We start from the raw sequence: 27,194 nt of genomic DNA, 5'->3' as shown, positions 1-27,194 counted from the left end.
GACCCTGGGCAAATCAAATCTTCCCAGCCTCAGAAGGCAAAGGCGAATTGTCTCTAAGCAGATCCTGCCAAGAAAAGCCCATGAGAAGTTCACGCACATAGCAAAACCAACCAGGAGAGTCTAAATACCCTGAAGGGACCAGAGTCTGTTTTTTCTTGGAAGCTTATACTTTAGCATATAGTTTGCTTGACAAAGAAGCCAGTGAAGCTTTGAAAGCTTTCTTCACCTGTATGATTATTTCAGACATCTTTTGCTTGATGAAGAAGCCAACGGAGCTATGAAAGCTTGCATGAAGTGTTGTGCATTTCCGTTACCTTCTATATGATTATCTGATATATCTTTTGCCTGATGAAGAAGCTGATGGAGCTTCGAAAGCTTGCATGAAGTGTTGTGCATTTCCATTATCTTCTGTATGATTATCTGAGATACTTACTTACTTAGGTGATCCCACGTTGTCCGAGTATTTCCAGGTGTAGTGTCTTGGCGGTGGGTACGTAGGTGACTGTGGAGCCCTATTCTTGACTTGCATGTTCTTCACTTCAATGCTAGTGGTCTTTGCTTCTTCCAGCACATTGACATTTGTCCGCCTGTCTTCCCAAGAGATTTGCAGGATTTTTCAGAGGCAGCTGATGGAATCGTTCCAGGAGTTAAGTGTGTAGACAGTCCACGTTTCGCAGGCATATAACAGGGTTGGAAGGACAATAGCCTTATAAACAAGCACCTTGGTGTCCCTATGGATGTCCCGATCCTCAAACACTCTCTGCTTCATTCAGAAAAATGCTGCACTCGCAGAGCTCAGTCGGTGTTGTATTTCAGTGTCAATGTTGACTTTTGTGGAGAGGTGGCTGCTTGATGAAGAAGCTGACAGAGCTTTAAAAATTTGCATGAGGTATTGAGCATTTCTGTTACCTTCTACATGATCATTGAAGACATCTTTTGGGCAATGAAGAAGTTGGTGGAGGTTTGAAACCTTGCATGACATGTTTCATGTGTTTCCTTGTCTTCTTCTGTATGCATGATAGAGTTGGAAGAGACCACAAGAGCCATCCACCCAGCGGAGCCCCGAAGGCGTATAGCAGGGTTGTGGGGACAATAGCTTTATAAACAAGCATCTTGGTGTCCCTACGGATGTCCTGATCCTCAAACACTCTCTGCTTCATTCAGAAAAATGCTGCACTCGCAGAGCTCAGGCGGTGTTGTATTTTAGTATCAATGTTGACTGCCTGATGAAGTTGCCAACAGAGCTTCAAAAACTAGCATGAAGTATTGAGCATTTCTCTTACCTTCTATATAATTATTGAAGACAACTTTTGGCCAGTGAAGAAGTTGATGGAGGTTTGAAACCTTGCATGACATATTTCATGGGTTTCCTTGTCTTCTTCTGTATGTATGATAGAGTTGGAAGAGACCACAAGAGCCTTCAACTCAGCGGAGTTTCGAAATCGTGCCAGAAGTATTTTGTGCATTGTGGTTGACCAACAAAAATATTGTTCTTCTGCGGATTTTGGTTCTTATATTCCGCCGTATGGCTAACACAGCTCTCCCAGCAAGAAATGTGTCTTGAAGTTGTTAAAGGCAAGAAATGTCTGCTTGGGTGAGGGATGTGTCTCCGCTCCATCACCTTGCACGCTTCCCGTATTTATCCAACGCGGCAAGTACTCAAGTCATGGCCAACGTGAAGAACAAAGGCGTCAAGGGGCATTGAATCTTCTGGATCGGGCGGTCTCTCTCCCGGCCCACCTGCCGGAATCCTTGCTGTGCCCGGCCCAGTCGGAAGCTTTTAGGCCGTCCACTTGTCACAGCTTTTCTCCCTCCGCCCTCCCCGACTCCCTCACCCCAGGCTAGGGATTAACCAGGGACGGATACAATAGACACATATGCTCCGGTGTCCAGTGCTGTCTATTCAGATGTGTGTTATTTAGCCTAATCAGGATTAGGCAGCATGATTGGGAAGGAGTTAACAATGTAAAAGAGGCAACCGGGGAAAGGGGGGGGGGAACGGGCGAGAGAAAAGAGAGGCCTAAGTAGTGGTTAATTCCATTTCGTGGCGCTTTTGGTCTTGCCTCGCTTTCAGGAGAGTTGTAATCCTCTTGGAAATCAAAGGGGCTACAAAGTATGAATTTAAATGTGACATTTACAGGTCCTGACAAGATTACCGAGTCCGGAAAGGTTGGCGTGCGCGGGTTTTGTCATCACAAGGTCCCGTTGCCTCTCTCCTGGACAAAACATTGACGAATTTTTATCCGTTTGGGTCCATTTTCATTCTTACTGGGCAGTAAGTAGTTCTGTTAAAAGCACATTACTTGGCCTTAGTGTCTTAGGCAATAACAAGAAGGGAGAGAAAGTTAGGATTTTCATGTTATTGTCATTGTTCTACATAGTAGGTCCATTATACCTTAATATTTTTATTAAGCTGTTCAGAAAACGATATCATGGATTCAGGGGCCGCGGTGGCACAGCAGGTTAAACTGCTCTGCTTCAGAACTTGCTGACCGGAAGATCGGTGGTTTGAATCCGTGAGCTGCTGTCGTTAGCCCCAGCTTCTGCCAACCTAGCAGTTCAAAAACATGCAAATGTGATTAGATCAATAGGTACCGCTTCGGCGGAATGGTAATGGCACTCCATGTAGTCATGCCAGCCACATGACCTAGGAGGTGTCTACATACAACACCGGCTCTTCGGCTTAGAAATGGGGATGAGCACCACCCCTGAGAGTTGGACTCGATAAGACTTAATGTCAAGGGGAAATCTTTACCTTTACTAAATCATGGATGTGCAAATATATGGCGGCCAGGTCTATATTCTCACCAGACACCCACTGCAAGCCCAATATTGGTTTTCTGTTATAGTTCTTCTCAAAATGGTGGGACTTTCTATCATTTCCTGTTGAGAGTATTTTCATGCGTGTTCATGTAATGTGGGGCATTCTGTGTGATTTGGGAAACTGAATTCCTCAAATATTGCTCCAGTTTTTAAAACATTTCTGGGGAGGCACATTGGAGTCAAGATAGAGGACCCACCAAAGTGAGATTTGTAGACCTAATGCGGTTTGCAAGCCAGCTTTTGCCTCCAAGATAATAAATTCCTAAACATTTCAGTATCCCCACCCACCCACAATATTTAAAATTTACTTTGAAATTTCCCTGTAACTTAGACAAGTACTACAGCCCAAGGGAGTTTTGTTTTGTAATTAGCAGATGATGCGGGGAAGCAAAAGTTCCTTTCTATTGTGCTGTAATTATTACCCTTCTCCTCCAGAAGAAACACAGCTTTCCATCTGACCTCTTCCTTGCTCTCTCAGGACCCCGGGTGTCAGCGGGAAACACGGCACAATTTCTTAATTAATTGGGCTAATTAGCTGCGGAGATAACTGGACAGCTGGACTGGTATCACCTTCTGTGATCTCGTCGCAGAGGGGAAGAATCAAAGACGTCTTTGTTGGCCGAGAGTGGATGACGTCTCCAAACGGTCCACAATCCAGTTCCTCGAGAGCACTCTTGTCGAGGATGGAGGTATTCTGTCCCTTTGTGCGGGCAAAACCGACCTTGGCCTTTCTTCATGCACATCAACACTCTCTAGCTAGTGTCCTGGTGCACAACAACAATCCCAATACGCATTGATCCCTTTGTGCCCCGGTCTCCAAGTGAATCAATTCCGCTATGCATCGGTCACTTCATAGTGGTCTGTATGTAATAACGCAACAATGGGCCTTAACTGGATGCAGACATACATAATAACACAACAGCAGGGCTTTACTGGATGCAGACATATGTAGTAATGGAACAGCGGGCTTTTCTGGATCCGGATGTCAATAATAATGCAACAGTGGACCTTTACTAGTTGTGGACGTATGTACCAATGTAACAGTGGGCTTTTACTGGATGCAAACATACATAATAACACAACAGCGGGCTTTTACTGGATGCAAACATACATAATAACACAACAGCGGACTTTTACTGGATGCAAACATACATGATAACACAACAGCGGGCTTTTACTGGATGCAAACATACATAATAACACAACAGCGGACTTTTACTGGATGCAAACATACATAATAACACAACAGTGGACTTTTACTGGATGCAAACATACATAATAACACAACAGTGGACTTTTACTGGATGCAAACATACATAATAATACAACAGTGGACTTTTACTGGATGCAAACATACATAATAATACAACATTGGGCCTATATTGGATCTGGATGTCAATAATAATGCAACAGTGGGCTTTTACTGGATGCGGACATTCATAATAATGCAAAAGTGGGCCTATACTGGATGCGGATGTCCGTAATAATGCAATAGTAGGCCTTTACTGGTTGCGGACGTACGTATTAATACAACAGCAGGCTTTTACTGGATGTGGATGTTCATAATAATGCAAAAGTGGGCCTATACTGGATGCGGATGTCCGTAATAATGCAATAGTAGGCCTTTACTGGTTGCGGACGTATGTATTAATGCAACAGCAGGCTTTTACTGGATGTGGATGTTCATAATAATGCAACAGTGGACCTTTACTGGATGCAGACATGCATAATAACGCAATAGCAGACCTTTACTGAGTAAATCTGCTTACAAAGACAGAAGTTGCCAACAGAATTGAAAACAGCACCTTTTAAAGTTTAAACTAAAACCCAGTGCATATTCACTATCCACCATTGGCTTCTTGTGTTCTGAAAAGCAGAAAATCCCTTTTCAAAGTAAACATGAAGGAACCCGTCCTTAATTGCAGAACCTCTCCTGCCAACCAGGAAATGCAAGGTGTTGTATTTTTGAAATAAAACCTCTCAATACAGCGCAGGTCATGACAACGGCCAGCCCTTCCGCACACTGTTTGGACACATGGTTGCAAAACATTGGCGCAACTCCTGCTGCTTTGGATGGCTGCCGTTCTTTCAGTGGGCACGGACTCCCCACTACCGCCGTCGGCGTTGTATTAATTTAAGCACAGACCACATTAGATCCTGGGAAATAGATACCGGGCACCTTTGTGCTGCAAAGCAGAAGAAGTGGTGTCATTCACGCCGGATAATGGGTGCTTTGAGTTCTCTGTAGAATAAATTACAGTGGGCGCATAATGGCCTTCCATCCAATTGCTTCACCACTTGAGATCTGGGCTTCAAAACACAATCTATGGAAACAAGCTTTTTCATCGAGCCCAGCAACGACTCCGGGGTGTGTGTATGCGTGTGTGCATGTGCATGCATGGTCTTTTCATTACAACTGTAGGGTCTTTGGGGCCTGCATCTTGTACTTTGCTTATCATCATTTGTCAAGCACTCAGTATGAGAAGGAGAAGGATTAGGCAGGTGAAGAAAGCAGCTGTACAAGACACAATGGAGCCACATATTCAAACTACAGGAAAAGAGATTGTACTTAAACACTAGCTTGAGTACCCGGCATTGCCCTGGTGATTTGAAAAAGTCAATTTTTTAATTGTGCAAAATGCATAAAGTTGTGAATTAACTACAACTGACATTATGCCAGGTTAGCACGAGAAATCCCATTAGTCCTTAAAGTTTGTTATGTTGTGCAAGTTTTCTCTAGATGCATCATGGGTGTGGTTTAGTGTGCTCTCTGGCTGTAGGGTAAGCTACAACTCCCACTATGGTGAGTCAGTCCCCTCCAATCCCTCCAGTAGGTTGAGTTAGTCATGGAGGTTCTGTGCTCTAAGTTTGGTCCAGGTCCATCATTGGTGGAGGTCACAGTTTCCCTGGTTGTGGGTGAACTACAACTCCCAGAAAGGAAGGCCAGTTCCCCCCAATCCCCTCCACTAATCAAATTTCAGCATATCAGGTCAGTGTGCCAAGTTTGGTCCACATCCATCAGTGCTTGGATTCACGGTGCTCTCTGGACGTAGGTGAGCTACAAGTCCCCCAAATCAAGTTGAACTTCCTCCAAAGACCTCCAGTATTTTTTACTGGTCGTGGGGGCTCTGCGTGTCAAGTTTGATCCAATTCCATCTTTGGTGGAGTTCAGAGTGGTCATAGTTTTCAGGTGAACTATACATCCCAGTACCTACAATTCCAAAATGCCCAGGCCAGTTCCCCTCAAAACCCACCAGTATTCAATTTTGGGCATATCGGGTATGCATACCAAGTTTGGTTCAGCTCCATCATTGTTTGGGTTCATAGTGCACTCTGGATGTAGGTGAACTACAATTCCTCCAAATCAAGGTGAATTTCCCCCAGAGACCTCCAGTATTTTTGTTGTTGTTGTTCATGGGGGTTGTGTATGCCAAGCTGGTTTCAGGTCCATAGTTGGTGGAGTTCAGAGTGCTCTTATATTGCAGGTGAACTATACATCCCAGTACCTACAACTCCTATAAATCATGGTGAATTCTTCCCAAACCTCTCTAGTATGTTCATTGCTGATCAATTCCTCTGCTTGCTGTGTGCCATCGAAGAGACTAGGAAAGGGTTATGGGAGAGGCAGTGGGCGGGGTCATGAAAATAAATGAAATGGAATGGTCGCAATTGTGGAAACAGAGGCACTTGAAAAATTTATCAATAAGAGTTAAAGAAAATTATTATAAGATAATTTGGAAATGGTATTTAATGCCATTAAAATGTCAGATATTAATAAAACCATCCAAAAAATTGGTGGAGCGGCTGTCAGCAATTTCTGGAGAGGCTGTCAGGCCCTATATAAATGGGCCCAAGAGAAGGTTCTGGTGTTCTGTACAATAAAACCTGTTGGAATCTACCAGCGTGTGTGTCAGGTCCCTGGCTGCTGGGCACCAATAACCGTACACAGAGGCCAATCTCTATCTAATATCTTTATTAAGGAAATATATAAAAGCAATAAAAACAAGTGAAGAATATAGTTCAGAAGCAGACCTTTCAAATGAGGTCAAATATAGTCCAAAAATGTATTGTCCAATAAATGATATTAGAGTTCAAAGTTTTAATCCACTTGACCGAAACACACACTTTTGCCAAGCAATAGTGTGGGGAAACGTCAGAGTCTTAGAGTCCAATGAAGCTTGACAACAAGGCTGGAAATAAACTTGATTCTTGGCTAGGTCCGTGACTGGAAACAAGGCAAAACATGAAGCATGGAGCAGGGTCCGTGGTTAAACCGCAAGGCAAGGCAAGGCTTGAAGCTTGATCCGGGAAGCAAGGAACTGGGGTTACGAAGTCCACACACGATCTCTCTCCTGAAGGTGATCAATTGACTCCGCAAAGAATCTCCCGCGCCAAACACCTATATTGGGTCTCGTTTTCCCGCCAACAAGTCTCTTTCCCTAGAGAACAAGAAGCGAAACCCAACTCTGTCCAGATGCAAGACTCCTTAGAATTTCCCAAGGGAAGCAGACCTAATCAGTCTGTTGTTTGGCAGCTATCCGTAAACTCCTTCGTTGGGCCTCTCTAACTCCCCTGTCTCTAGAATAAGATTCCTTCCTGGGAAACGGAGGGGAGTTCTGCCCAAGGCCTGGTTTACTTTCTTGAGGGCAAACATCAACATCCTGCAGGTGAAGAGACTCCAGCTCTTGTTGAACCGGCGAAAACCCCATGTTTTTGTCTTCATCTGTCACAATAGTACTAGGAACAGGACTACAAGGCCCATGAGGCATCACAGTGTGTCTTGGGGCTTTTTCTGGTGGAAGACTGACCCATAGCACAACTGGGAGAAGAAGAGAACCCGACAGTTTGTACAGAATAGCAGAACCTTCTCTTTGGCCCATTTATATAGGGGCTCTCACATACCAGAGGGTAATTGAGGTTTTATGGCTGGCATCTGTTCTTTGTCAGCCCACCGGAGATGCCAAAGATTGGAGATCATGACACTTTCAAACCTTTGATTCTATTAAGGAGGAAGAACATATGAATTTGGAGATGTCACGGCAGTTTTGTTTTGGTTGCATCTCTTGAGAAGGGCAAGACCCCTCCTTGAGTTGAAGGAGTGCACTTTGAACACAATTTGCAGCAATTGTAGGAAGCTGAGGATGAAGAGAAACTGGGAAGACAAGGATTAGTTGGACTGTCCTGCAAAACCAGGCAGTTGTAGAGTATGAGAATGCTGGATCTAGTCTTTTGGACACTGGCCTTAGAGAAAAGGAGAAAGGAGACAAAGGATTGCAGGATCTCCTCTTCCTCCGTGGGCTCTCTTTTCTCCCTGCTTAGTACAGCCAGGCCTGCAGTTCTCTGAGAGGCAGAGGAGGAGGGCAGTGGGCACCAAGCGGCCCAGCAGGAGCTGTCGGATGTGTTGATTAGCTGGTAGCAAGACGAAATGGAGAGAAACTTGGCGTTGTGGGGTTCCTCGGACTGTGGCGCAGCAGTCAAAGTCAGAGCTGGCTTTGGAAAGCCCCAGAGAAAAACCCCGATTGTCTATTTCTCTGGGTCAGCCCTCCTTTCTTCCCACTGCTTTCCTTTCTCAGCTCTCGCCCGGCGGGGTTTCATCGGGTCTCGTGGAAAGCCGGGGCCGAGAGGCCTGTTTGTTCACTGCCTACTCGGGGTCACTCCGCCAATGCCCCAAAGGCAATTGAGTTCCTGCCACCGCCTTGTCCTCCTGGCGGAGGGGTTTCTTGAAACCGCTACTAGAAACTAGATTGACACTTCTTTTCTTGGCCTTTGCGACAGCAACCGCTTGCTGTTTTCCTTTCGGTTGAGGTTGGGTGGAGAATCAGGCCTATTTTTGCCAGTGCCCCAAAATATGTCCATATTTGAATAGCTATTTTCAGGGGTGGGAGTGGGGGTTAGCTCTATGTGATTGGTCAAAGCGACCCACCATAGTGTCAATCTGAGTGATTAATTGATGACTTTATATTATTGAAACAAATTTAGACCCTACTTTTAGATTATGTGTATATTGTATTTTATGTGATGTGTTTTTATCTCTCTGTTGATTGTAATTATCCATGCTTGACCCCATGTAAACTGCCCCGAGTCCCTTTGGGGAGATGGAGGTGGGGTATAAAAATAAAGTTATTATTATTATTGTATGACACAGCAAACAAGATAGATATGCTGGATTTGTATCAGAAAATCACAAGTCGAACACTTCCCAAGTGTCTAGGACTGTGTGATGTATTATTATTATTGTTGTTGTTGTTGTATGACACAGCAAACAAGATAGACATGCTGGATTTCATATCACAAAATCACAAGTCGAACACTTCCCAAGTGTCTAGGACTGTGTGATGTATTATTATTATTATTATTATTATTATTATTATTATTATTATTATTATTATTGTATGACACAGCAAACAAGATAGATATGCTGGATTTCATATCACAAAATCACAAGTCGAACACTTCCCAAGTGTCTAGGACTGTGTGATGTTTATTATTATTATTATTATTATTATTATTATTATTATTATTATTATTATTATTATTGTTATTGTATGACACAGCAAACAAGATAGATATGCTGGATTTCATATCACAAAATCACAAGTCGAACACTTCCCAAGTGTCTAGGACTGTGTGATGTATTTTCGGGTGATGCATGCAGATCCCGGTCGGGTGGCCTTTTGCAGTTGGCAGATCGTAATTTTGTCAATGTCTATTGTTTCCAAATGCCGGCTGAGATCTTTTGGCACGGCACCCAATGTGCCCATCACCACCAGGACCACTGCACTGGTTTCTGCCAGAGTCTTTGAAGTTCAGTCTTGAGGTCCTGATAGCGGCTGAGTTTTTCCTGTTGTTTTTTGTCAATGCGACTGTCACCTGGGATGGCAACATCAATGATCCAAACCTTTTTCTTTTCCACAACTGTGATGTCTGGTGTGTTGTGTTCCAGAACTTTGTCAGTCTGGATTCGGAAGTCCCACAGTATCTTTGCGTGTTCATTTTCCAAGACTTTTGCAGGTTTGTGATCCCACCAGTTCTTTACTGCTGGGAGGTGGGACTTGAGGCATAAGTTCCAATGAATCATTTGGGCCACATGGTTGTGCCTCTGTTTGTAGTTTGTGCGATTTTCTTACAGCAGCTGAGGATATGATCCATGGTTTCATTGGTTTCCTTGCACAGTCTGCATTTTGGGTCATCAGCTGATTTTTCGATCTTGGCCTGAATGGCCTTTGTCCTGATGTCTTGTTCCTGGGCTGCAAGGATCAGGCCTTCTGTCTCCTTCTTCAGGGTCCCATTCGTGAGCCAGAGCCAGGTCTTCTCCCTGTCAGCTTTTCCTTCAATTTTTTCAAGGAACTTTCCATGCAATGTTTTGTTGTGCCAGCTGTCAGCTCTAGTTTGTAGTGCGGTTTTCTTGTACTGATTTTTTTGTCTGCTGTGCTTTGAGGAGTTTCCGATTTTTGACTTCAGTCAAAGCAGGTTCTTCACTTTGCTTTACATATTGTTTATTATTATTATTATTATTATTACTACTACTACTACTACTACTATTATGGCCACACAGCCCAGAAAATGCATAGCAACCCAGTGATTCTGGCCATGAAAGCCTTCAACAACACATTCGACCAAAAGATTTGTAAAGAAAACATATTCATCAATTTTTCAAAAGTTAAACCCACAAATATGGAGAGTTAACTGTAATATTTATTTGATTTATACCCTGATTTTCTCCTTTATGGGACTCAAAGTGTTGAGTTTGATACTAATTGGTCTTGTTGTTTGGTGGTTCTTCCCCTCTCTGTCCCATTTCTACCCACATCCCAACAATGCTCAACGTTTACGCCACGGACTGTGTTTTGTGCCCCGACAGTAGTTTGTATGACAGGAGAAGAGCCTTATCCCGAATTGGGGAGGCGGGGGTGGGTGCCGGGTGGGGGGAAAGCCCCAATGTGATGGAGGATTTACAGTCTTAGAAGGCAAACAGTGGCGGGTGTAATTAGGAGGGAAATTTGTCATGCTCTTGACTCTAGCAGAGAATGAACGGGTTGGAATAGCAATCTCCCGAGTGTTTACCCAACACGAGCGCACACAAGATGGAAAGCGCATTTCCGACCACGGACAGATTAATATTTGATGCCAGAAAGAGAAATGCACGCTGTTCATGTTTATTTAGGATATTGTGAAATACAGTGAAATTTGCAATTTTATTGGATTTGGGGGTTTGCCGTGGATGTGTGTGCGTGAAGTCCTAAGCCACTGTACTGTTGATAAGCGTCCGTAGCTAGGTAGTTTAAGCATACTGGTAGCAAAATATAGATTGGGATGGGGGAGGAATTGGATATTGTTCTCTGCCGTCAAGTTGTTTCTGACCTATGCCAAACCTTAATAGGGTTTTCTGGCATGATTTGTTCAAAAGAGGTTTCTCAGAGGCTGAGAGAGTGTGATTTGACCTAGGAAAACCAGTGGGTTTCCTGGCCAAGTTGGCCAACACTCAAACCACTACACTGCACTGACTCAAAGAGACAAATAATAAATAAGAGGAAAATATAGTATTTTGGTTATTTATATTATCGAGACCAGGATCCGATCTTGCATAGCCATTTGGATCTATGAGGGTTGAATGAAAAGTAATGCCTCCACCTTTGTTATTTGGGTTTGAATGGGAATATTTTAATAAATCAAAAACAGAAATAATCCTGAGAATGTGCTCTTTAACTACCACTATTCATTTTTCCACATCATCACCAGACAATTGGATACATTTCGGCCAACAATGAACAAGTTTTCTGAAGCCGTCCTGGAAGAAATCGACACTCTGTTTCCGCAACCGGCGTCTCACAGGACCCATCGTGCGCAGATCTTCCGATAGGCAAGCAAAGCAATAATGTGTCCCACACGTTCTTGTGAAATGCCGATGATGCTTGAAATTTCTCTCTGAGTGATACGAAGATTGTCCTAAATCAATCTGTCAACCTTTTGCTTGGGAAACTCGGTGGTTGCTGTCACAGGACTTCCAACTGTTTGTTACACAAGTCAGATGTTCCCACCTCAACATCTTTAAACTTAACTCGCCCAACGACGCACAGGACTCACATCAACACAATCACCATAAACAGCTTACATTCTCTGTTGAATCTCCTTTGGGGAGACACCTTCTGCTCTCAAGAATTCAGTAACTGCACGTTACTTAAGTCGCATTGACCGACTGTCTGCGCAGGGTTCCATACTTTGCACTTTAACAACACAACCGTTCAATGCTAAGGCTTCCTGCCAAATGAAACTGTAGAGGAGAGTCTACTGAACAAGCCAGTACCTGCTGCATACCAGGATAGCCATCTGTTGAGGAGTTACGAAGGTGGAGGCATTACTTTTCATTCAACCCTCGTACCTACCAGGTCTTGTTGGTGCACACATTGCCCTGTTGCATAGCAGAAAGATAAATGCCTGCTGATATCGTTCTTGAAAAAAGCCAGGGACAATTTTAACCATTTTGGAAAGTTGTATGTAGGGATGTTTACTGGGATGTTTCCTTCCCAAAGTTCACCCATGATATTTTTCCACGCAGAAATCTGCATTTTTCAATGCTGGATACTACAATTTCTGTATACTGACTGTTGAATGCCACTAGGCTTATTTTTATGTGTGAATTTCCCTAACTTATGTGTTACCTTTGTGCATTATGAACAAGCTAAGAATTATATCGGGAGATGTCAATGAAGTTGGTTAAGCCAATGCAAATCAAAATATAGCTGGGACCTAAATCAGAGTCTACGTTTCATATTGTTACAGAACTATAGCTATGTTGTTGAATTGACTTTTAGTGAATTGTGAAAGTACACATCTGGACAAGAGTGCATCAGGCACTTCGGATGCCCTTTGGGCTCTCATGTCATGTTCCAATGGTCTTAGGAACCGTTTTGGCAAAGAAGGCTTTCCACCTATTTGACCTATCATTGGTGGGGTTCAAGGGGCTCTTTAATTGTAGGTGAACTATAAATCCCAGCAACTACAACTTCCAAATATCAAGGTCTTATTTCCCCCAAACTCCACCAGTGTTCACATTTGGGCATATTGAGTACAGTAGAGTCTCACTTATCCAAGATTCGCTTATCCAAGGTTCTGGATTATCCAATGCATTTTTGTAGTCAATGTTTTCAATATATCTTGATATTTTGGTGCTAAATTTGCAAATACAGTAATTATAACATAACATTACTGCGTATTGAACTACAGTAGAGTCTCACTTATCCAAGATTCGCTTATCCAAGGTTCTGGATTATCCAATGCATTTTTGTAGTCAATATTTTCAATATATCTTGATATTTTGGTGCTAAATTTGCAAATACAGTAATTATAACATAACATTACTGCGTATTGAACTACAGTAGAGTCTCACTTATCCAACACTCGCTTATCCAACGTTCTGGATTATCCAATGCATTTTTGTAGTCGATGTTTTCAATACATCATGATATTTTGGTACTAAATTCATAAATACAGTAATTACTACATAGCATTACTGCGTATTGAACTACTTCTGTCAAAGTAGTTGTATAACATGATGTTTTGGTGCTTAATTTGTAAAATCATAACCTAATTTGATGTTTAATAGGCCTTTCCTTAATCCCTCCTTATTATCCAAGATATTCGCTTATCCAACATTCTGCCGGCCCGTTTATGTTGGATAAGTGACACTCTACTGTACTTTTTATGTCAAATTTGTTGTATAACATGATGTTTTGGTGCTGAATTTGTAAAATCATAACTTAATTTGATGTTTAATAGGCTTTTCCTTAATCCCTCCTTATTATCCAAGATATTCTCTTATCCAAAGTTCAGCCAGCCCATTTAGCTTGGATAAGTGAGACTGTACTGTATTTGTGCCAAGTTTGGTCCAGATCCATCATTGGTTGAGTCCACAGTGCTCTCTGGATGTAAGTGAACTACAACTCTCACCAAACCCTTCCATTAGTTTCTGTTGGTCATGGGAGTCCTGTGTGCCAAGTTTGGTTCAATTCCATCATTGGTGGAGTTCAGAATGCTCTTTGATTGTGGGTTAACTATAAATCCCAGCACTTACAACCCCCAAATATCAAGGTCTATTTTCCCCAAACTCTACCAGTGTTCACATTTGGGTATATTGAGTATTTGTGCCAAGTTTGATCCAGATCCATCATTGTTTGAGTCCACAGTGCTCTCTGGATGTAACTACAACTACAACTCCCACCAACCCTTCCATTAGTTTTTGTTGGTCATGGGAGTCCTGTGTGCCAAGTTTGGTTCAATTCCATTATTGGTGGGGTTCAGAATTTTATTTATTTATTTATTTATTTACAACATTTTTACCCCGCCTTTCTCACCCGAGGGGACTCAAGGCTTACAACACCTGGCAAGATTTGATGCCAAACAATCAATAAAATTAACAACACATTTAAATCCATTAACAGTAATCAGTAAAATACATTATACAAACATTAAAAAGCATTAAAAACATATAAATTACTTAATTTCCATTCTTGCAAGAATCTTGTACATAGACCTTAATTCAGACCATGTCAATATTTGCTTACTCATTAAATGCTTGCACACAAAGCCATGCTCTTTGATTCTGGGTTAACTATAAATCCCAGCAACTACAACTCCCAAATGACAAAATCAGTCCGATCCCACCAGTATTCAAATTTGGGCGTATCGGGTATTTGTGCCAAATTTGGTCCCGTGAATGAAAATACATCCTACATATCAGATGTTTGCATTACGATTCATAACAATACCAAAATTACAGTTATGAAGTAGCAATAAAAATAATTTTATCATTGGGGATCACTGCAATATGAGGAACGGTATTAAGAGGTCATGGAATTAGGAAGGTTGAGAATCACCACTCTAGCTGGTGTCCTGATATATATCGGGGAACATCACTGATGTGCATCTTTGCCCATTGTACATCAAGCTATTGCACTAAGTCTGTCCGTCAGCTGTCACTGCACAATGGACACCAATGTGTAGCACCTCCATAGTAGTCTCTAAGTGATGATGGAGAGTGCAAAACTATCGGGTTCTTTTCCCGACATGTGTACATCCATTTACAAAGATGTAAGTCCCATACTGAATCCCAGACAGCATCTCCGCCATTTCCTTGACTCTCTCCTTAGGTATGAAGTCTGCCTTTTGCATTAATCTGTGACTCCCTCTTTCCCTCTTTCCTCCGAAGATCCATTATCGTTTCAACTTTTGCGCGGAAAGATGACAGAGTCCTTCCCAGTAGCCTTGGTCGAAGTCGAGTTCGCCCCGAACCTGATGGGTCTAAAATTAGCATGAAGATGGTGGCATTTCATGTATATATCTCTGAAGGAGCGGTGCAGCTTACCCGTAAGTGCTATTTTATTTCTTGGCGAGAGTATAAAGTGTTTTTCCCTTCATAATTTTTGATGTAAAGGCTAAATTGGGCCTGAGAAGAGGGACAATGCAACTTTCAACCTCATTAGTATTCTGCCACCGTAAGCCGACCAACGGCGGTTATGTATTTTTGCAAGTATGCATCTAATTTATTGTGGAGAACACAATTTACATGGGTAGTCGGAGCCTGTTTTATGGCCTCACAAATAGATGTCTCAGCTCAAGCATATAATGGCTGAAGCAGCAGGCGCAAATACGTTCTAAATCTTCTAAATGTGCTTTACAAAAATGTAACTGAGGAATATAAAACAGATCAATTCTTGCATGTTATATATTGGTTTTTGATTTACAAATCTAATCTGGGGAAATCTCTTTAGAAATGGGTGTGTGCGCGCATGTGTCAGGGTGGGTCTTTCGTCTTCTGCTCCCCTCTTCACATTTTCCTGTTTGTTTGTTTATTTATTTATTTGGGAAGTGCCAGAGCACCTTTCAGAGTGGTTGACTCCTGTCACCAGTGCCATTGCCTGTCTCCAAGTTGTTTTCTGACTTATGGTGATCCTAAAGTCAGGCTGGCATAGTCTTAATTGTGCTCATACATGGTTATTATTGTTGTTGTTTTCGGCTTGCGGCGACTCTAAGGTGATCCGGTCCCAGGGCTTTCTGAGGCTGAGAGTGTGTATTTATTTATTGTGTCAGAAGCAAGTTGAGAATACATCTAGATAAAGGTAAAGGTTTTCCCCTGATGTTAAGTCCAGTTGTGACCGACTCTGGGGGTTGTTGCTCATCTCCATTTCTAGGCCGAAGAGCCGGCGTTGTCCGTAGACACCTCCAAGGTCATGTGGCCGACATGACTACATGGAGCACCGTTACCTTCCCGCCGGAGCAGTACCTATTGATCTACTCACATTGGCATGTATTCGAACTGCTAGGTTGGCAGGAGCTGGGACTAACAGCGGGCGCTCATTCCGCTCTCGGGATTTGAACCTGGGACCTTTTGGTCCGCAAGTTCAGCAGCTCAGCGCTTTAACACACTGTGCCACCAGGGGCCCCTGAATACAGCTATAATATTTTTAAAAAACACAAAGTTAAAAACTTGGCATTATGCTAAATTTCCTTTGACCAGAAGCTGGTTACTTGTGACTGTGAGAAGGTCCTTCACTGTACATGTGGCAGGGCTCAGACTGCATTGTAGTCAGTAGTCTGTGGCTTGCTCTTCTCCACACTCACATGTCGTGGACTCCACTTTGTAGCCCCATTTATATGCCCACACTGGGCATACATATTCAGCAGGAGAGTAGCAAAGCGCAAGGGCAATGTCTTCACTATATCTGCTTGTGATCCTCAGGTTGTGCCAGTCCGCTTTCGTATGATATTATTTCTCGCGCCCACTTTTTGCTGTGCTGCAATGGTCCAGTGGGGTTCCTTCCCAGGTGATCCACAGAGCTCGAGATGGTTGTCTGTTCTCAAGATGAAAAGCACATGTCTGTGTTTTAGATGGATTAGGAATATCTGGTTTTCCCTGTAATAGGCAGCAAGAGCCCCTAAAGCTTCGGAGAGCTTCTGTTCAACCATTTCAAAGTTCTCTGCTTGAGCGGTGATGGTATGATTATCAGCATAGATGAAAACTGTCCCTTCTGGCAGTGGCTGATCATTTGTGTGAATGTTAAACATTGATGGAGCAAGCATACTCCCCTTGGGTAGGCCGTTTTTCTGTTTTTGCTATCTACTTCTCTGACCCTGGAACTCAACAAAAAAGCTCCTGTTTTATAGCAAGTTTCCTATGAAGCAAGTGAGGTGGTAATCCTTTGTGATACGTTTACTGAAAATCATGCAATTGATTATGGAACGGCCTTAGACACAATGATGTGTCTTAACATTGGAATGTATTTTAATGATGTTTTATGTATGTATTAATTTTAATTTAATCTTTGTTGTTTTTCTGTCCAAGGCTCTATGTAGTGCCGTTTGTAAGCCGCCTTGAGTCCCCTTGGCGTGCAGAAAGGCGGGATATAAATATGATAAATTAATAAATATTATACATTCTTTTCATTGTGTAACTCGCTTAGGATCCTGTTCTCGGGACTTGTAGTCTAACCCTCAACCACTATGCCACACTGGCATCAATAGGCATTACTTTTAGTCACAACCTATTAACTTGAATATCCTCCTAATACAATGTACGGGGGCTGAATGAAAAGTAATGCTTCCACCGTATATATACCCATTAATCTTATAAAAGCATTTCCCCCTGAAACATTTGTTAATCTCTGCTACAGATATATAGGCATTAACCCCCTGCAAGCCTTTGCAATCCCTATGTACCTAAATATTTGTATCTATATACATTAATTTTATATATGAATTTCCCCCTCATATGTTTGCAAGTCTTTGCAAATCCTATATACATATAGATATCTAGAGAATTCCATGTACCTGTATATCTGTATGTATATGAATACATTATTTTATATATGAATTTTCATCTCACATGTTTGCAAATCCTTTATATAGAAAGATGTCTAGATAAATATATAAATATAGATATATAGGGCTTGCAAATGTTTCAGGGGGAAATGCATATGTGAAATTAGTATATATAATTATAGATCTATATCTAGCTCTGCATTGTTTATGTAAGCATTGAATGTTTGCCTGTTACTATGTTGGAAACTGGCTTGAGTTGTTGTTGTTGTTGTTGTTGCTACAGTAGAGTCTCACTTATCCAACACTCGCTTATCCAACGTTCTGGATTATCCAACACATTTTTGTAGTCAATGTTTTCAATATATCGTGATATTTTGGTGCTAAATTCATAAATACAGTAATTACTACATAGCATTACTGCGTATTGAACTACTTTTTCTGCCAAATTTGTTGTTTAACATGATGTTTTGGTGCTTCATTTGTAAAATCATAACCTAATTTGATGTTTAATAGGCTTTTCCTTAATACCTCCTTATTATCCAACATATTCGCTTATCCAACATTCTTCCAGCCCGTTTATGTTGGATAAATGAGACTCGACTGTATTATTACATTATTGTTAATACCATATTGTTTTTGTTAACCCTGAGTCCCCAGGGCAGGGTACAAATGAAGTTTTATTATTATTATTATTATTATTATTATTATTATTATTATTAAATTATTGTTAATACCATATTGTTTTTGTTGACCCTTCTTTTCCACTTACAGAGCAAGTTTACTCTTTTTCTTTGAAATATGGTAAATATTCAAAAACATGAATGTAATTTTGCTGGAATCTATTTTTGTTTTGAAATGTATCCGTAGCTGCTGCATTGCCCACACTCGGCTTATACTCGAGTCAATAAGTTTCCCCAGTTTTTTTGTGGTAAAATTAGGTGCCTCGGCTTATATTCGGGCCGGCTTATACTCGAGTATATATGGTACATATGTTCCTAACCGGATGCCATATTGTATATGTGAGATTTTTTTTAGAAAAAAAAGGGAGAGGGAGAAAGTGAAAGAAAGAACTAAAATAACTAAGCAAACCTAATCCCATATCAGTTCCCGCTCCCACTCTTTCATCTAACTTTCTTTGTTCTAGGCTGTGAGTTTCCCCTCGCTGGCACTTAATAACAATTAGACCTGTCAACCAATGGAGACATTTCCTGTTGATCACTCTCCTGCATAAAGATTGATTGACCCATTGATCGAAATTGGCATATTGCTCAACATGCCCACCAATGTGGGTTCTTTCTTTCTTTTTCTTTTTTTAAGGGGATCATTTCCAGTCTAATAAATAAAAGTCCCTTTAGCTTTTTAAAATACGAGGCCATCCTTTAAATCTTTTCTTTCTGTAACATTGTGTTGTCGAAGGCTGTCATGACAGGAATCACTGGATTGCTGTGAGTTTTCCAGACTGTATGGCTATATTCCGGAAGCATTCTCTCCTGATGTTTCACCCACATCTATGGCAAGGTTGGGAGGTCTCTTGGAAACTAGGCAAGTGAGGTTTATATATCTGTGGAATGATGTCCAAGGTGGGAGAAGGAACTCTTGTCTGTTAGAAGCAAGTGTGAATGTTGCCATTGGCCAGCTTGATTGGCATTGAATGGCCTTGCAGCTTCAAAGCCTGGCTGCAATTCTGCAATGATCCAAGAATCCAGATCTTTGGGATTCAGAAGATGGATCATATGGCAGTGCTGACCTCTCTCAGCATGCCAGAAGCCAAGTACAGCAGTCTTACTTATCCAAGCCTCGCTTATCCAAGCTTCTGGATTATCCAAGCCATTTTTGTTGTCAATGTTTTCAATATATCGTGATATTTTGGTGCTAAATTCGTAAATACAGTAATTACGACATAACGTTACTGCGTATTGAACTATATTTCCGTCAGATTTGTTGTATAACATGATGTTTTGGTGCTTAATTTGTAAAATCATAACCTAATTTGATGTTTAATAGGCTTTTCCTTAATCCCTCCTTATTATCCAAGATATTCGCTTATCCAAGGTTCTGCCGGCCAGTCTAGCTTGGATAAGTGAGACTCTACTGTATCCATTTTAAAACATTACACGCACACGCACATGCATACACATCAAGTTGAACCAGGACCAACGATAAGGCCCTGATTGTTTCCTGTCTGGAATTCCCATTTTCTGAGTGTTGTTCTTTATTTACTGTCTAGATTTTAGAGTTTTTAAAAATACAGTAGCCAGATTTTGTTTATTTTCATGCTTTCCTCCTTTCTGTTGATATGGTGCTTGTGGATTTCAGTGGCTTCTCTGTGTAGCCTGACAAGGTGGTTGTGAGAGTGGTCCAGCATTTCTGTGTTCTCCAATAATATTCTGTGTCCAGGTTGGCTCATCAAGTGCTCTGCTATGGCTGACTTCTCTGGTTGAGTTAGTCTGCAGTGCCTTTCGTGTTCTTTGATTTGTGTCTGTGCAATGCTGAATTTAGGAGCCTCTGGTGGCTCAGTGTGTTAAAGCGCTGAGCTGCTGAATTTGCAGACCAAAAGGACCCAGGTTCAAATCCGGGGAGCAGAGTGAGCGCCCGCTGTTAGCTCCAGCTTCTGCCAACCTAAAGTAAAGGTAAGGTTTCCCCTGACGTTAGGTCCAGTCGTGACTGACTCTGGGGGTTGGTGCTCATCTCCATTTCTAAGCTGAAGAGCTGGCGTTGTCCATAGACACCTCCAAGGTCATGTGGCCAGCATGACTGCAAGGAGCACCGTTACCTTCCCGCCAGAGCGGTACCTATTGATCTACTCACATTGGCATGTTTTCGAACTGCTAGGTTGGCAGGAGCTGGGGCTAACAGCGGGCACTCATGCCACTCCCGGGATTTGAACCTGGGATCTTTCAGTCCGCAAGTTCAGCAGCTCAGCGCTTTAACACACTGTGCCATCAGGGGCCCCTGCCAACCGAGCAGTTCGAAAACATGCAAATGTGAGTAGATCAATAGGTACCGCTCTGGCGGGAAGGTAACAGTGCTCCATGCAGTCATGCCAATGGCCACATGACCTTGGAGGTGTCTACGGACAACGCCGGCTCTTTGGCTTAGAAATGGAGATGCGCACCAACCCCCAGAGTCGGAGATGCCTGGACTTAATGTCAGGGGAAACCTTTACTTTTACTAATGCTGAATTTGGTGGTCCCTATGTAGACTTGTCCACAGCTGCATGGTATACGGTAGACTCCTGCAGAGGTGGCATTCTGTACAAATTGTTGGGTTTTCTTCTCCCAGTTGTGCTGTGGGTAAGTCTTCCACCAGAAGAAAGCACCAAGACACACGCTGGTAGATTCCAAAAGGTTTTATTGTACAGAATACCAGAATCTTCTCTTTAGCCCATTTATATAGGGGCTCTCACATACCAAAGGGTAATTGAGGTTTTATGGCTGGCATCTGTTCTTTGTCAGCGCTTGCTCTGTGTCCGGAGATGTCGAAGATCGGAGATCATGACAGGTGAGAGGATCCCTCTTGTCCTCTGCTTTGATTCGACACCCGAATCTCACCACAAAATGCAGCTTTGGAAAGCACCACGTCCGGAGAGGGCAGCCTGGCAAATCGAAGCACACATTTCTCCTTCACATTCTGAGCCTTGTTTCAGCCCTGGCCACGGATCGTAGCCACAGCGTTCATTACAGTTACAAATGTGTGCTCTGATAATTACCCAAAATGTGTGGGAAGGGGAGGGTGAAGGAATTCACATCTCATCTCTCTCTCTCTCTCCCTCTAATTAATTAATAGTGTAAATGTCATCATGATGGGGAGTTTTCATCAGCAATGAAAGCTGCAGGGACCATTTGCCATCCCCCCTCCCAGGCCCCTTCTCAAGTGCCAGCACCCTGGGGTTCAAATTAATTCTAAAAATATATAGGGGGGAATGGAAGTCAATTATTCTCTTCACTTAAATATTCAGTACAGTGGGAGAGCGAGCACCCATCCCCACCTCAAAGATGAAGGTGGGCAATCCTTCCTCCCGATGGGATGCCAAAGTTTGGCATTGGGAAGAACCAATGAAAACAGGTTCCTGGTCAACAGGTGAAAGATCCCTCCAAGATAGATCCACAGACCCAGAAAATTCTTTTCGAGGATATATTTTGATGGATAAAAGGTAAAGGTTTCCCCTGACGTTAAGTCTAGTCGTGTCCGACTCTTGGGGTCGGTGCTCATCTCCATTTCTAAGCCGACGAGCCGGCGTTGTCCGTAGACACCTCCAAGGTCATGTGGCCACTGGCATGACTGCATGGAGCGCCGTTACCTTCCCGCAGAAGCGGTACCTATTGATCTACTCACATTGGCATGTTTTCGAACTGCTAGGTTGGGTGGAGCTGGGGCTAACAGCGGGCCTCATTCCGCTCCTGGGATTTGAACCTGGGACCTTTTGGTCCGAAAGTTCAGCAACTCAGCGCTTTAATGCACTGTGCCACCAGGGGTAGTTAAAGAGCACATTCTAAGGATTATTTCTGCATTTGATTTATTAAAATATTCCCATCCAAACCCAAGTAACGAAGGTGGAGGCATTACTTTTCATTCAACCCTTGTATAGCTCTTTTGACGTCTGGCTGAAAAGCCGGCGTTGTCCATAGACACCTCCAAGGTCATGTGGCCACTGGAATGACTGCATGGAGCGCCGTTACCTTCCCGCAGAAGTGGTACCTATTGATCTACTCACATTTGCATGTTTTCGAACTGCTAGGTTGGCAGAAGCTGGGGCTAACAGCGGGAGCTCACCTCCGCTCCACAGATTCGAACCACCAACCTTTTGGTCAGCAAGTTTAGCAGCTCAGCAGTTAAGCCCGCTGTGCCACCAGGGGCTCTATATTTTGTTGGATAGGTTGGTTGGTGATCCCGTAGGTAAAGGAGTTGCATTGCCCAGTCATAATTACAGTAGAGTCTCACTTATCCAAGCCTCGCTTATCCAAGCTTCTGGATAATCCAAGCCATTTTTGTAGTCAATGTTTTCAATATATCGTGATATTGAACTACTTTTTCTGTCAAATGTGTTCTATAACATGATGTTTGGTGCTTAATTTGTAAAATCATAACCTAATTTGATGTTTAATAGGCTTCTCCTTAATCCCTCCTTATTATCCAAGATATTCTCTTATCCAAGTTTCTGCCGGCCCGTTTAGTTTGGATAAGTGAGACTCTACTGTACTATGACAACTCAAGATGTAGAAAGAAAGGGCTTTGGAAAGTTGCCGTACCATTTCAAGTGTAGTTTTTTTTTTTGAAATGCTTTTTATCATTACCAATGACTACATTTTTAATCGTTTTTAAATTTGCAGGGCATGCGTACCTGCAATGTAATGAATATTTTCTGGTCAATGATTTACTGTAATGATCCTGTTTATAGTCCATATTGACTCATTTATTTTACTTATGTTACTTGCTTGGCTTTTGATTATTTGGAATCCTTCCACTTCAATAATAAAGGTTATGTTATGGTGGAGACCTTGGACAGGACATGTTTTATAGATCTTGGATCATTTTGGTTGTTCCTCTGGACATGTTCCAAACTTGTAGTGCCCAGAACAGGATGCAGTATTATTCCCAGTGAAATCTTGTATATACTCGGAATCTTGTATATACTCGAGTATAAGCCTAGTTATTCAGCCCTTTTTTAAGACTGAAAAAGCCCCCCTCGGCTTATACTCAGGGGAGGGTCCTGGTTGGCTTATACTCGAGAATATATGGTACATTTATTATTTTTTTCTATTATTATTGGTGTTATTACAATTATTACTTATCTCTATTATTGTTGATACTATTACATTTATTTTACTCTATTTTTGTTATTATTAATACATTTATTATTTCATTCTGATCTTATTATTATTATAATATTTATCATTTTACTCTATTACTACATGTATTATTTTCCTGTATTTATTCTTATTATTATTACATGTATTATTTTACTCTGTTATTATGAAAAGGATACATAATCACATTGACATTGAAGAAGATGAGAATAGTGATTTGATCAGAGTTGGACAGTCATATCTTAAATTAGAGCTTGATGTAAATATTCAAAAACATTTAACCTACTGATGCCTCAGTTAATGTAATTTTTTTGGCATCTATTTTTATTTCTGAAATTTACCACCCTCGGCTTATACTGGAGTCAATGTTTTCCCAGTTTTTTTGCGGTATAATGAGGTGCCTCGGCTTATATTCGGGTCAGCTTATACTTGAGTATATACGGTAATTATTATTATCTTTTAGAAGTATTTTCTGAAGGCGAGGAAGGGAAGGAGAAAAAGAAGCTAAAAGAGTAAAAGCCTCTAAATGCAAACACATAATAATAATAGTAATAGTAATAATAATAATAATAATAATCCCAGTGGTGATGGGCATACTGGGTGCCATGCCAAAAGATCTCAGCCGGCATTTGGAAACAATAGACAATGACAAAATTACGATCTGCCGACTGCAAAAGGCCACCCTACTGGGATCTGCACACATCATCCGAAAATACATCACACAATCTAGACACTTGGGAAGTGTTCGACTTGTGATTTTGTGATATGAAATCCAGCATATCTATCTTGTTTGCTGTGTCATCATAAAATAATAATAATAATAATAATAATAATAATAATAATAATAATAATAAATTTCTTTTTGTACACCGCCTCCATCTCCCCAGCTGGGGACTCGGGGCGGCTCACATGGGGAACAAGCCCAATATAATCACATAAAATCATAAAATAACAATTTAGATATCAGACAACACAATTTAAAAACAATTTAAACAAGTCGTAGATAAAATCGACATAGTTAAAATGTTAAACAATCATCCACGCATTAAAGGTCCAATATAGGATAACATCTGGGCGATAATCAAAACTGATTTAGGGAGTGTCTATTCTCCACCCTAAACTTAGGGTTTGTTTTTTTCAAATTATAATCCGTTCCTCCAAGAGTCTGAAGGGCCATGAACCGGCTTTCAGGTTAAAGAGTTTGGAGACCCCCGATCTAGACATTATAGTGATGCAGCCTGGAAATGCATTGGATTTTTTATTTGCTACTGTTGGCTCTAGTAAGACTCCTAAAGTAAATCCTGATGTCGTACATGTGACTAAAAGAAAATTCTCTCTAGGCATTTCTAGGTCCTCCAGTGTGATCCCACTGGATGTTGAATATAGACTTCCCTGGAGGACCTAGAAATGCCTAGAGACAGAAAACTTTTCAGAAAATGCTGTTTTCAACGCAAACCAACCCTGTGTCGATTTTGCATAAAGTAAGTCCCATACGAAGCAGATTCTCAATAGAGTAGAGTCTCACTTATCCAACACTCGCTTATCCAACGTTCTGGATTATCCAACGCATTTTTATAGTCAATGTTTTCAATACATCGTGATATTTTGGTGCTAAATTCATAAATACAGTAATTACTACATAGCATTACTGCCTATTGAACTACAGTAGAGTCTCACTTATCCAAGCCTCGCTTATCCAAGCCTCTGGATAATCCAAGCCATTTTTGTAGTCAATGTTTTGAATATATCATGATAGTTTGGTGTTAAATTCGTAAATACAGTAATTACAACATAACATGACTGCGTATTGAACTACTTTTTCTGTCAAATTTGTTGTCTAACATGATGTTTTGGTGCTTTATTTGTAAAATCATAACCTAATTTGATGTTTAATAGGCTTTTCCTTAATCCCTTCTTATTATCTAAGATATTTGCTTATACAAGCTTCTGCCGGCCCGTTTAGCTTGGATAAGTGAGACTCTACTGTACTTTTTCTGTCAAATTTGTTGTACAACATGATGTTTTGGTGCTTCATTTGTAAAATCATAACCTAATTTGATGTTTAATAGGCTTTTCCTTAATCCCTCCTTACTATCCCAGATATTCGCTTATCCAACGTTCTGCCGGCCCGTTTATGTTGGATAAGCGAGACTATACTGTATTAAAAACATTAATTTCCCCCCAAAAATTCTTTCCACCTCTACTCCTAAGTAGACATGCCCGGGCTCGCACTAGTCCCATGTTCCTATTTCAGATTGAGAGAGAGGGACGGAAAAAGAAAAGGGCTGGCAAAAGAGAAACCCAATTCGTGTCATTGTCTTTCCTTATTGTCTACATTAACCTTCCCCATGGTTACTTGTTCGCTGTAATATTACACTTGTCTTACTGCCACACATGAATACCCGAGCCAATTTTGTCATGCAAATGAATTCAGTTGGATTGTAAATTGCATGAAGGAGCACCAGTTTATCACAAAGGATCCTGTGTGCGTGCCATCGCCAGCAGATTCCTCCTGCTCACACAAAGGGCACGGCCTTTTCAGCCTCTTTTCCTCCTGGGACCTCAGGTTGCCAGGTGCCCATCCTTCTTCGGGATGGGCCTTATCCAAAAGCCGGAAAGTGTGTGCCTTGTTTGGCTGGCAGGTGCCCATTATTCGACTTCAAAGTTGGAAAGCTTTCATATAGGTGCCAAAGAAGCCTGTGTTTTGTGGGCTTTCATAAAGAAAAGAAATGCAGGCGTCATGTCATTTCTGAATGGGAATATGTTTAAAAGACCTGTGTCCATACATGGTCCCTGGAAACTGTGTTCAAACCCCCACAATTCTCAAAAGGCTACACGTATGGCCTGCTTACATAGTCATAAGGGAACTTACTGTATATACTCGAGAATAAGCCTAGTTTTTCAGCCCTTTTTTTTAAGACTGAAAAAGCTCCCCTCGGCTTATATTTGGGTGAGGGTTCTGGGTGGCTTATATTTGGGTCAGCTTATACTCGAGAACATAAAAGGTAAAGATAAAGGTTTCCCCTGACACAAAGTCCAGTCATGTCTGACTCTGGGGGTTGGTGCTCATCTCCATTTCTAAGCCAAAGAGCCGACGTTGTCCGTAGACACCTCCAAGGTCATGTGGATGGCATGACTGCATTGAGCGCTGTTATCTTCCCGCCGGAGCGGTACCTATTGATCTACTCACATTGGCATGTTTTCGAACTGCTAAGTTGGCAGGAGCTGGAGCTAACATTTATTTATGGTACATTTATTATTTTTTCTATTATTATTGGTATTATTACATTTATTATTTTTCTCTATTATTGTTGCTACTATTACATTTATTTTACTCTATTTTTATTATTATTAATTTTATTTATTTATTTATTTACATTACTTTTACCCCGCCTTTCTCTCCGAGGAGACTCAAAGCGGCTTACAGTAAATAGGCAAAAATTTAATGCCTAAAAACAATGTAAAAACAACAATTCATATAAAACAATCTACAAAACAACAGTTCATATAAAACAGATACCATTACAAAATAAAATCAGATTATATAACATTTTAAGAATGTCCAAGATTAAAATCCATTCATCCAGAATCCTCAAGTCTTCGTACAGGTCATGTAAAGTCCATGTAATACATTTATTATTTTTCTCTATTATTGTTGCTTCTATTACATTTATTTTACTCTATTATTATTATTATCAATACAGTAGAGTCTCACTTATCCAACACTTGCTTATCCAACGTTCTGGATTA

At 41.4% G+C, this 27,194-nt stretch overlaps 1 long non-coding RNA gene across 1 annotated transcript in view; it reads left to right on the top strand.

The window, feature by feature from the left end:
- LOC134293051 (uncharacterized) overlaps nucleotides 1-27,194 on the top strand; it is a 295,247-nt gene that overhangs the window by 86,728 nt on the left and 181,325 nt on the right. The window contains exon 3 of the long non-coding RNA XR_010000110.1: nucleotides 15,029-15,186. This is a non-coding gene — a long non-coding RNA (uncharacterized LOC134293051). The remainder of the gene's footprint in view (nucleotides 1-15,028; nucleotides 15,187-27,194) is intronic.

Source organism: Anolis carolinensis, unplaced genomic scaffold (genome assembly GCF_035594765.1).
Source record: "Anolis carolinensis isolate JA03-04 unplaced genomic scaffold, rAnoCar3.1.pri scaffold_7, whole genome shotgun sequence".
NCBI lineage: Eukaryota > Metazoa > Chordata > Lepidosauria > Squamata > Dactyloidae > Anolis > Anolis carolinensis.
The sequence above is the reverse complement of the archived record's forward strand: the minus strand, read 5'-3'. Positions and strand labels throughout refer to the sequence as shown.